Here is a 12,830-nt window from a genome sequence, read left to right on the forward strand (position 1 = left end):
ACAGCTTTGGTCTGCATCAATTCTCGGATTTTCCCACCCACATAAAAGGCCACACCCTGGACCTCATCTGCACGTCTGGCCTTATCCCAAAGAATTGCACGGCTAATGAACTTCCTATTATAGACCATTTCCTGGTTTCATTCAATGTTTCCATCACCCTCTCTCTCCCCAAACCACCCCGTGTCATCACATATCGCAACATCAAGGACATCAACGTTGCCACCCTTGCTGAGATGATTGCCACCCTGACTCTGGACTACAACTCAACCCCTGATGAACTTGTCTCCCGGTACAACGCGGACCTCACGAACACCCTCAACGCCCTTGCTCCTGTAAAGTCCCGGCCTGTCCAATTTACTCGATCTGCACACTGGTTCACCCCCCCATCTCCGCTCCACCAAGACAAAAACTCGCCAACTTGAAAGACTTTACAGGAAGTCCGGGCTCACCACTCACAAGGACATGTACGCAACTCACCTTACCCATTACAAGGACTCAATCTCACGCGTAAAAATTACTCTGGACTCATTGATTCTAACCCTGGAAACTCACGGGTCCTCTTTTCCCTCTATCACAAAATCATACAACCTCCTATCTCTCTCCCCTCACACTTTTATTCCTCTGAGACATGCAACACTCTGCTGATGTTTTTTAGTGAAAAGATCAACAAAATCCATCAGCACCTCGGGTCCTCTGCCCCCCCCCCTCTCCCTGCCTTTCTACTCCTTCCCAACTACTTTTCGCTTTTGAACTCCCCCATCCCTCTATAAATTCAGACATTATCACCAAATCCAAGAATTCCTCCTGCCAACTCGACCCCCTCCCCACTATTCTTATCAAGTCCTGCCTACCCTCTCTTCTCCCATTTATTTATTTATGTATTTATGTATTATATTTATTTATTATTCATTCCTCATTATCAACTGGAATTGTTCCTATCCCACTCAAAACCGCAGCTGTCACTCCAATCTTGAAAAAACCTGGCTCAGACCCAAACGATTTCAATAACTTACGTCTAATTTCCCACCTTCCATTCATCGCCAAAATTCTTGAAAAGACAGTTGTGTCCCAGCTTCACTCTCACCTCACTCACAATAACCTCTACGAACATTTCCAGTCTGGTTTCCGCCCCCGCCACAGTACTGAATCGGCTCTCATAAAAATCACGAATGATCTTTTTATGGCAGCCGATGCCGGTTCACTCTCCATCCTCATCCTTCTCGACCTGACCTCAGCTTTTGACACCATTTCCCACCCTATCCTGCTCGACAGACTTTCCACCCTAGGCATCACGCACACCCCACTTCGCTGGTTTCATTCCTATGTCTCTGATCGCTCACAATTCATCCAAATCAACTCGTTCACCTCACGGTCCTCTCCTGTGTCCTCTGGTGTGCCTCAAGGGTCTGTCCTGGGGCCACTTCTCTTTATTATCTACCTACTTCCTCTTGGCAATATTTTCCGTAAGTTTGGCATTCACTTTCACTGCTTCGCGGATGACACCCAACTCTACCTCTCCAGCAAACCCGACGCCTCTCTTCCACCTTCATCCCTCTCACGTTGCCTCTCAGAAATTCTGGGTGTCATCCGCGATAGCTCACTATCCTTTCACTCCCATATAAATAACATAACTCGGTCTGCTTATTTCCACCTCCGTAATATTAACCGTCTCCGTCCCTCACGCACCCCTCACACCACTGCTATCCTTATCCACAGTCTCGTCACCTCCCGCATCGATTATTGCAATGCACTTCTCTTCGGTATCAATCAGAAATTTCTCCATAAACTCCAACTGGTCCAAAATTCTTCAGCCCGGATCATCACTAGAACCCCCTCCTTTCACCACATCACCCCTGTCCTCCAGCAACTCCACTGGCTACCTGTTAAACATCGTATCGAATTCAAAATACTTCTGTTTACATTCAAAGCCATCCATAACCTTGCTCCTCCCTATCTTTCTGACCTGCTTCAAATCTCCGTTCCCTCTCGGTCCCTCAGATCCTCATCCGCCCTTCACCTCTATGTGCCCTCTGCCCGTCTCACCACAATGGGATGCAGAGCTTTCAGCCGCTCTGCTCCCAAACTCTGGAATTCACTCCCACCCAACATCCGTAATATTGACTCCCTCCCCATTATCAAGGCTCACCTCAAAACCCATTTGTTTAAAATTGCTTTCAATGTCTAGTTCTCTGTGCTATTTTATTATGTTTCATTTTACTTATGGTTTTATTGTTATGTGCTTTGTTCTATTGTTTTTATTGTAAAGTGTCCTTGGGTGTTTTGAAAGGCGCTTGAAATAAAATGTATTATTATTATTATAAATCTCTCACTCAAAAAAAGAGGCACAAAATGGCGACCTCCTGTGGCCACCTCCGTTTCCACAGGCTGATAAGTTCCTTATATGGCACTTGGACGCCCTCTTCTGGCCTTCTAGCGGCTGTTGGGTGCAACACGAGGTCCTCAGACAACACAAGTACAGCAAAATACATTGACGTGATGGAAGGACCGCTACAAAGCGTCTTTTTTACCGTCACGGGCGGTCCTTTAGTGACGTCACGTACGGATTCGTCACCAACTCAAAAACAAGACTTCCTGAATATTCAGCGCGAGTCTTAAAACGTAAAATATAGCTATATGCGGTGGAATCTTTGTAAAATAGTCATTTGAAGACATTTTACAAATTATGGACACAACTTGTCCGGAGACGTCTGTTGTCCTTTAAGGTTGGACAGCTCTGAAGCTTGAAAAAAATCACAACTAAAATTGCAATTTCATGAGGGTATCATGAATCCCCACGTTCATAGTCAAAATTTGAAGCGTTTAATGACAGTATTTAAAGGACAACCGACATCACTTTTTTGTTTCTTAACTGACATCAGAAAAACTTTTATAGCATCTAAAATATCCAAAACACGCAGGCTGATATATTTAGTCAAATGCAAAACAACAATAAAAATGACTTAAAGTACTTCAATTTGAAACCGGAAGTGGCGAGTTTCAGGTCTCGACCCCATTCGTGACGTCACGCCAAGACGTCTTGCCTTGCTCGAGAATCAAAACAATGGCTTCAGATTTGGAGAAGATGCTTTTTTGTTACTCATCCAGTTATGAATATGATTCAAATAGTTCTAAAGAGGAAAGCATACATGTTTGCAATCGATTAAAGAATGTATTCCATGACATTTTGAGGTCTCAGGGGGCGAGAAATGTAGCGCAAAAAGAGGCAGAAAATGGCGATAAAGTTCCTGTGAGGAATTAATCAGCCCGTTTCCACAGGCTGATTAATTCTTTACATGGAGATTTGTCGCCCTCTTCTGCCTCTTTTTTGGTGCTACACGAAGTTTATAGACCAGCCAAGTACAGCCAAATGCATTGACGTGATGGAAGGACTGCTACAATGTGTCCTTTTTTCGGTCAGGGGCGTTCCTTCAGTGACGTCACGTACGGACTCGTCACCAACTCAAAAACAAGACTTCTGGAATATTCAGCTCAAGTCTTAAAACGTCAAATATAGCTATATGCGGTGGAATCTTTGTAAAATACACTCAGTAGAAGTCATTTGAAGCCATTTTACAAATTATGGACACAACTTCTCCGAAGACGTCGGTTGTCCTTTAAGTTTCTTCAAGTCACAATTTATTTCCTGTCCAACAGCACTCTAGTGGACGTGTAGTAAATCACACCACGATCGCAACTGTGGATTTATAAATAATAATAATACATTTGATTTGTAAGCACCTTTCAAAACTCTCAAGGTCACTTTACAGTCACAGGATATTTTTTTCATCAGGTGAGCAGCGGCATCTACACGCGCCAGCGTGCACTCAACCCGGAAGTAACTCAAATAGGTAGAAAGCCATGTACGGCCTCAGACAACTTAGCTCTAGGGCAGGGGTGGGCACTCCTCGTCCTGGAGGGCCACCTTCCTGCATGTTTTCCTGCAAGTCTCCCTGTTACAATACACCTGATTCAAACGATCAGATAATCACAAAACTCTGCGAAAGCCTTACATTGAACCTGCTCATTTGAATCAGGTGTGTTGCTACAAGGAGACTTGGAAAACATGCAGGAGGGTGGCAATCCAGGACTAGGAGTGCCCACCCCTGATCTAGGGGTTAGTGGGATGTGCAAACCTCTGCATCACAGAAGAAAACAGCCAAAAATTGATGGTTTGAACTAGCATGAGCCGCTAACGCTCAAACAGCCGCACATTCCCAATTTGTGAGCTTCCCAATGTGTTAGCTTAACGGTGTGTGAAACGGCAGCGTTGTTAGCATTTATTTTTCATTAGCTTGCTACAACGCGATTGGGGTGAAATTTGCTGCACTTTTCCAGGCAAACTTTAGCCCCGCCGTGTGGAATAAACAGCGTCATCACAGCGCTGCCATTGAACGGTGTTTTATGAAGGTTCGATGATAAACAGCCGGCACGCGTGGGCGGGCGCCTTCATTCGGCACTCGGCTTAGATTGATTCAAACGTAGCACTACTGAAGGCCTAGCGATGAAATCCACAGCGCACCACTGGTAGATGGTACCATTAACTTGCATAAAGTTGGATTAACAAACTAGAAAGCAAAAGGCAACAGATGCCACACCGAAAAGGGGCAGGATTTATGAACGGCTTGGAAAGTGTTTTTTAGTTTCCCTTCAGGGCACAAGAACAGCAAAAAAAAAAAAAAAAGAACTCGTGAATGAATACAAGATAAACTCTTTCAGGTACCCGTTTGGACAAGAAAATTGTGATTGACAAGGGAATAATGTTCCATTTGGCTGCAAGTGGGGAGTGGCGTGAGAATGATGCGTACAAGGTAAATTAGCCGATATTGCACAACCCGTTTTAAAGTAGCCAGCATGTCTTTTTCATTTGTGGGATGCTAAAATCAGACAAGAAGGCCATTGTAGATTGTTTCTATCATCTAGTTGATTTCATCAGCACATTAAGGTCATCCTTGTTTAATTAAAGGCCATCCGTGGATGAAATAATCATCAGATCAAAACCTTGAAGTGCGGTAATTCTGTGGGTCAACGTGAGGAGAAGGAAGGTCAAAAAAGCTCGTGTGGATGGCCTGGGAGAAAACAAAGGCCCTTTTAGGCCTTCTTATCCTGATAGACAGTCGGCAAGGCCGCTGCGCTCGTCAAAGTGACACTGGACACGCCCCCCAGCTTATCTCCCTGCAGTCTGTCAGACTCCCATCTCACGTTGAAAGAAAGGAAGCCTTCTATATCACACTCATTTTCGGGCCCAGCGCAAATCTGTCCTACGAGTTTTGCATTCACGTAGACTCCAAACTGAACCCATTCATTGCCAGACCAAAAATGTGTCCACTCCAGTGCCAGGGTTTTTGTCATTATCACTCCAATTGCAGGCCCCACAGAATATTGACTTTTAGGACTACATAAACATTCAATGCCGCGTAAGAAGCCTCAGACTCTTTTCTTTCACCAGAAAAAAAGAGTTCTTCCTAAATTATATGGGTCTGGAGTTATATGAGCTTGAAATGGGGGCAAATGTACAAAATACAATACAATATTGCTTTATATAACACTTGAACAACAGCTGAAGCTGAAACAAAGTGCTAACATAGACAAAAGGCAAACGCTGCCCCGTCGCGGAAGCGAAAAAACATTGCCAGAGGTCTGGCCAGCACTTTATCAACACCCTACGCAATAAAAAATTCAAAACCCGACCAAATTGGGGAATGGCGCTCCAGAATCAGAATCAGAATCACCTTTATTGCCAAGTATGTAGAATACACAAGGAATTTGTTTCCGGTAGAACACGCTGCACTCGTACCATCATCAAAAAATTGCAAAGAGGCACTATACAGTTCTATTTGGGTTACTGTTGTCTGCTAGATTTGGTGTGCATGGATCGGTATATTTTATTTTTAATCAGTATACAGTGAGACCTCAACTTACAAACACCTCAACTTACAAACGTCAAATTTATGACAATTAAACCTTATATTAAGCACTATTTTCATAATACACACCCACCACGGCTGGCGGAGTGATCTTCGGCGGAAGCACATGACCGAACAGCACCAGAGGTTAAGTTAGCAACAGTCCTTATGGAAGGTGACTCTCCTTCCATAAGCCATCTACAACCATCAAAAAGGTAAATAAAACTTTATTTTACAGCACACTTTATTTCTTTAATTATAGTCCTCATGTAATGTGCCTCTCTTTCCAAACAGCAAATCCCTCTGACCTCTGACCTCCAACGCCATTCCATGAAGCCATAAATGACCATCACAAATGTAAATAAAGTGACTTTATGATACAGTGCAGTGTATTTCTTTCATTACAATACAATAGCACATTTATTATACATAGAATAAGGTATGTTGTGTGTAGTTTTAAGGCTTATTTAGTTGAAAAGTATATTTTATGGAAACCCGGGAACGGATTATTCCCATTTTAATGGTTTCCTATGGGAATTAATTTTTTGAGATACACACTTTTCGCCTTACACACTCTGTCTGGGAAGCAATTAAGTTCGTAAGTTGAGGTCTCACTGTATTATATTTTATATATTATATTTTATATTTGCAATTTTGGAATGAATTTGGGAAGATACATGATATAACATGCTTTATTTGATGGTGCGCTTTTCCAGAATAGTTTATGGACACGATGGAACATGTCACGAGAAATCTCCTGCAAATTCATTCATGTTGATTATGAAACAAAACAAAATGGCCCCACCGCAAAGAAATGACAGGGCGCCTGTATGTGATCACACCAAATCATCAACACGCTATCTGTGCAAATCTCGACAGGGAAAAAAAATAATCAGACATTTAGAACAGGGGGCAGATGTTGCCACGCTAACACCTGGACTGCATTAATGGTTTTGACCGCACCCCCCCCCCCCACCCACCCACCCTTCATCAGCCTGCTCGCCGTCTGTACACACGCAGCTGACAGATCGGCTGTTAGGAGCATTACGGCCCGTGAGAACTTGATGGCGGCCCCAATGAATGGCAAAAAGTGCTGGCATGAACACACACACACACACACACACACACACACACACACACACACACACACACACACACACACACACACACACACACACACACACACACACACACACACACACACACACACACACACACACGCAAAACTTGTTCGTACAAAAGCCGAATGAAATGACAAGGTCGGTAAATCTGGCCAAGGCGCAGGTATGCAAACATATTCAGACTGGCCGAGTCTTGCCAGCAGCAAGCTAATGGCTGACCTGGAAAATGGAGAGCAAAGGCCAGATGATTTAGGACCGGGTGGGGGCATAGGGGAGGCATCCCAACCACTATGGGGTCAAGGGTGCCAATAAAGCGCTGGTTAGGCCTCTGGCAATGTTTTTCTCTTCCACGAGGGGGCAGCATTTCCATTTTTTCCCATGTTAGTGCTTTGTTCCAGCTTCAGGTGTTGTTAAATAAATAATAAATAATAAATAATAAAAAAAACATTCTATTTCATACAGCTGCCCCATTTCAATCTCAGATAACACCAGGCCCATATAACTTGGGAATTTACTCTTTCTTTCTGATGAAAGAAGAGAGTCTAAGGTTTCTAATGCTGTATTGAATGTTTATGTCATCCTAAAAATCAATATTGTGTGGGTCCTGCAATTTGAGTGACAATTACAAAAACCCTGGCACAGACGTACTGGCACTGGAGTGGAAACGTTTTTGCACATGGTCTGGCAGTGAAGGAGTACATATGATAAATGGCACTCCTGATGTTCTCACAGGATTCTGTATGGCAACGGTGTCCAAGTCAAGGCCCGAGGGCCAAATCTGGCCCATAACATCATTTTATTCGGTCCGCGAAAGCAAATCAAGCATATCGATTTCCTTGATGCTTGCTAAAGTCCGAACAAAAATGTCAAATTGTTGGATGCAAACCACAATAACCGTCATTATTTTTGACTTTTGATTTGAAAAGTCGTTGATTCATCAATTTGTCGTGCGTTCGTGATGTCACACGTGGAGAGGACTAAACATTCTAATGGCTTCCCCAAATTGATAACGGCCCTTGAGAAGAAAACAAAACTACAATGTGAGCCGCCCACGGCAAAAAATGACTTTGCTGTTGGGGATTCTGTCATTTAGCAAAATGCTACATGTCAGAGCTAATGAGCTGACTGTCTGTCACCAGAACCTTAACTCCATCCATGCGTGTGATTTTTTTGTTGCGATTCTGTTGAGCTTGGCATTAACGCTGTCATGTTTTTTTTTTTTTTTTTGACCACCCATGTTACAAATTCCATCAAACAGTGAAGCCAAATCCTCGGTGGTGGTCTTGAGGGGGATATAAGATTGGAGAACATGCATGCCTGAAAGGTTCAGGGGTGGCTTTGAAATATTTGTATCCATAAATTGAGCTGACTGACTTCCAGCTCAGGCTAAAGACCTTGATAAGGCCAACCCCAACGGTAGCAAGCAACTGCAGCCTCCCGAGACATCAGCTGATGTCGCACCGGTTGGCCGAGTGTACATTTCAACAGTGGCGGAAGAAACAAAACCAAGCAAATTTGGGAATGGCGCTCTACGTCATATTTCCACTTCCCGAATAAATTCTGATGAGTTCAGAAAGGTGGGTCAGTTACTTCCTGGCGAACGTTACCCTCTAGTGGACTTGTCGTAAATCACACTGCACTTTTTTTTTCAGTCTGTTGATTGATTCAGACATAGCACCACTGAAGGCCTAGTGATGAAATCCACGGCTCGCCGCTGCCTTTCCACAACACTGAGGCGCAACGTCCTGCCTTCAACATCAAAGCCCAAGATTGAAAAATCCATCAATGTCGCAGTTAAAGCCGCACGGGTCAAAACATCAGAAGAAAGAACATGGCGGTTATTAGGAAAATAATAATAAATAATAATAATAATACATTTCATTTAAAAGCGCCTTTCAAAACTCTCCATGTCACTTTACAGTCACAGGATAAGTTTTTCTGCGGGCGAGCAGCGGCAGCCACACGCACCATCGTTCACTCAACCCAAAAGTACCTCAAATATATAGAAAGCTAGCTAGCTAGCTAATAGATAGCGAACAGCTAGCTAATAGAGAGCTAATAGATAGCTAATAGACAGCCAATATCTAGCTAGCTAGATAGCTGTGGCGGACCGGCGAAGATGCTAACGTTGCTAGCGCGCACATGCTATTGCTCAACAAAGCATTCATTTTGCTAAACGATTTGAGATGTTTCCTTACCGCAATATGCAAATGTTTTGTTTTTTTACTCATTGACTGCCAGATATGCATACATGTGTCCGCTCCAGTTTTTTGAGATTCGTAAATTAACAAAATAATACATCAATAACATAATACAGTAAAGTCTCGTTATATCGATATCGGATATATCGATAGTCCCGGTTATATCGATATTTTTTCGGACTCCCTTGAATATCGATATAACGAGACTTTACTGTACATTCATAAATAATTAAATTAAGCATGGAATACAACGTCAAACTTCATTTTCCTCAAAATACGTTTAGACCGGAAGCCCGAGAAAATGACTGGAGGAGTTCATTTGTGTTTTTGCACGACTAGATGACGCTAAGAGTAACATTTCTCATCATTTGACTCTCTTCATCAGCCATAGTTGGACAATAATTATTGTATCCTTTTTTTCAAAACACGTCCTCGGTATGCTAGCAAAATGTATCCTATGATTGCCTATCTGGCTATCTATTAGCTAATTATTAGCTATCCATTAGCTAGCTAGCTATTAGCTATCTGGTTATCTCTTTGCTATTTATTCGCTATACAATAGCTAGCTAGCTTTCTATCTATTTGATTTACTTCCGGGTTGAGTGAACGCTGGCGCATGTGGTAAGAAAAACTTATCCTGTGACTGTAAAGTGACTTTGAGAGTTTTGAAAGGCACTTATGAATGAAATGTATTATTATTATTATCATTATTATATATCTAGTTGTCTAGCTGTCTAGCTAGCTGTCTATTGTCTATCTATTAGCTAGCTTTCTATGTATTTGAGTTACTTCTGGATTGAGTGAACGCTGGTGCGTGTGGCTGCCGCTGCTCACCCACAGAAAAACTTCTCCTGTGACTGAAAAGTGACCTTGAGAGTTTTGAAAGGCACTTATAAATGAAATGTAATATTATTATTATTATTATGAGCTATCCATTAGCTAGCGACCTAGCTATTAGCTGGCTGGCTGATAGCTATCTGGCTATCTATTAAGCTATTTATTCGCCATACAAAAGCTAGCTAGCTTTCTATCTATTTGATTTACTTCCGGGTTGAGTGAACATTGGCACATGTGGTTGCCGCTGCTCACCCACAGAAAAACTTATCCAGTGACTGTAAAGTGACTGAGAGTTGTGAAAGGTGCTTATAATTGAAACGTATTATTATTATTACAAATAAGAAAGTTGCGATCCAAACAGAAATTGAGGTTGGTTACATTTGGGAATATTATTGTGGTTAAAAATCTTGAGTGGAGACGTCACTCAATCAACATCAACTGTCCCGCGTAGCCGATTGACATGCCTCAAATGCATTTGCGCAACATTGCCAAGATCCGAGCAACAAGCAACAACTCAACAAAGACCAATTGGAGCAACGCAACCCCAACAGGTGAAATTGCCCCCCACCCTCCCTGCCAGTCAACACCGGACTTGCAACATCAACGCAAAGCAAAGGAAACAAAGCCAGTCGTGAACCTCCTCAAGCCGCCGCCACTCTCAGCCAAGGCGCGTCGCCGGAAGCCGTTCAAGGTGTACCTGATGCTTGGGCGGGCGTTGTCCCCACACCAAGCCCCGGCCATCTCGATCCAGAATCAACGATCCGAGGAACAGGCACCATCCCAGAGGACAGAACATGACTGGAGAGGAGGCGCTGACCATCGACAAGAAGTTGATCCGCCGCTCGGCTCGGCTCGGCTCGGCTCGGCTAACACACCCACACGCATGAGGTGCACACCCCCTTTTTCCCTGCTACTAACCATATCGGCTTCCTCTCACTCATTTCCAAGCACTTGCAGATCTTTGAGTGACGGCAAATGACTGTCGTTAACTCTTTCACTGCCATTCATGAATTGATTCGGGAATAGATAAGATGACCGAGAGCACCATTCACAAATTAGCTCTGGGTTTGTGTTTTCTTGTTTGGGTGCCGATAAAGCGCTGGCCATGGCCTTTGGCAATGTTTATCCCTTCCACAAGGGGGCGGCATTCCCATTTTTTCCAAGTTAGCGCTTTGTTCCAAAGTCAGCTGTTGTTAAAGCACTATGCAAATAAAAATTGCATTGTATTTTGGACAGCCGCCATCACTTCAAGATCATATAATGCCAGACCCATATCATTTAGGAATTAACTCTTTTTTTCTGATGAAAGAAGAGCGCCTAAGGTTTCTATGTCGTCCTAAAAGTCCATATTGTGTGGCTCCTGGAATTCGAGTGACAATGACAAAAACCCTGGCACTGACGCGGACGCCTATTTGCACATCGTCTGGCAGTGAATGAGTGAATATTCAATATTGATGGGTAATATGTGTAGTTCATCGCAGGTGTCAAGGAAGGTTTTGTAACTGATTGGGCCAAGTGAAGATGTGAAATCATCTTAATCCAAAGGGCCATTTTTTAAAATAGATTTGATGTCTTTTTTTTCTTGCCGGTGTCCCAAAAATGCAGGTTGTAGTTTTTCCTCTGTGGATCACTTGTCCTGTCCCTCTGGCTCCTTTTTTTTTGGCGCATTCCTGGCAGGGCACCCCTTTTAAGCTCCGATTACACTTGACCTCAAGTGAAAGGCACAAGTTAGCGGCGCCAGAGGCTCCTTTTCTTTTGTTAAACCAGTTTTAAAAATTCAAAAATTGAGAATGCAAAGTGATATTTACACCTAATGTGGATTCTGTTTTTCGTTGTTTCCCCTTTGGAATGTAATTACGGTTCTTCCCTTAATCTGTCTGGAGATCGTTCATGCCTGCTGCTTGCGTTCAACCGAAACTCAGCCGGTAGGGCAAACTTCACATTATCTCATCATTGGCTCTTTGTTTAACCACCCCCCCAAAAAAGAGCAGTCACGGAGTGTATTTAGTCCAAGTTTTGTTACTTCAATAGATGGTTCGACTGTGGGGGTTTTTTTTTAATGTAAAAATGGTGTCATGATGGAAATGGAAGCTGTTTGTAACTTTTCAACGAAAGCTAAATTCTTCCAGATGTGACTACAGTTTGCGTTTTCCTCAAGCCCGTAAAATACCTTCTGATCATTTGAAGAGGAATTACTTTTTGTTAGTGTCGATTTATATAGCACATTCCCAAATTAATTGGAGAATGGCGCTCTCTGCCATATTTCCCATTCCCGAATAAATTGGCGAATGGCAGTGAATGAGTTAAACGGAATGCAAATGGTGCAAAGATAAATCATTCGGGGAAGTGTGGTGAAAGGGCAAAATGGTGATTTTCCTTTTCTTTCCGACTTCCTCCGAGGACCTGGCCTGTAATGAATTGGCACAGTTGGTTCCGATGACGGATGGCGATTGGCTCCCAAAAGAACATTTCACATTCTCCAGTGAACGAACGCAAGCGTGCCATCTTCAAGCTCTGGACACAAGCCACACTTCCTCCATGTCATCTTCAACAAATGTTGCTTGCAAATTGGCTCAAAGTTATTCCTCAAGTCATTCTGGGGGGTGTTTCAATACAGCGCTGGAATCGCACATTGTCCTTTTAGTTACATAGTCATTTATTTACTTAGTCACATATTTATTTGCATGTTCACTTTATTTATTTATTTATTTATTTATGCATTCATTCATTTATTCATTTGCTTATTTATTTATTCATTGGATTAGTGA

General features: G+C 42.9%; 1 protein-coding gene across 1 annotated transcript in view; it reads right to left on the minus strand.

The window, feature by feature from the left end:
• Positions 1–12,830, minus strand: part of LOC148884150 (uncharacterized) — a 74,390-nt gene that overhangs the window by 39,756 nt on the left and 21,804 nt on the right. The window lies entirely within an intron of this gene.

Source organism: Hippocampus bargibanti, linkage group LG18 (assembly GCF_051943395.1).
Source record: "Hippocampus bargibanti isolate YZ-2025 linkage group LG18, ASM5194339v1, whole genome shotgun sequence".
Taxonomy (NCBI): domain Eukaryota; kingdom Metazoa; phylum Chordata; class Actinopteri; order Syngnathiformes; family Syngnathidae; genus Hippocampus; species Hippocampus bargibanti.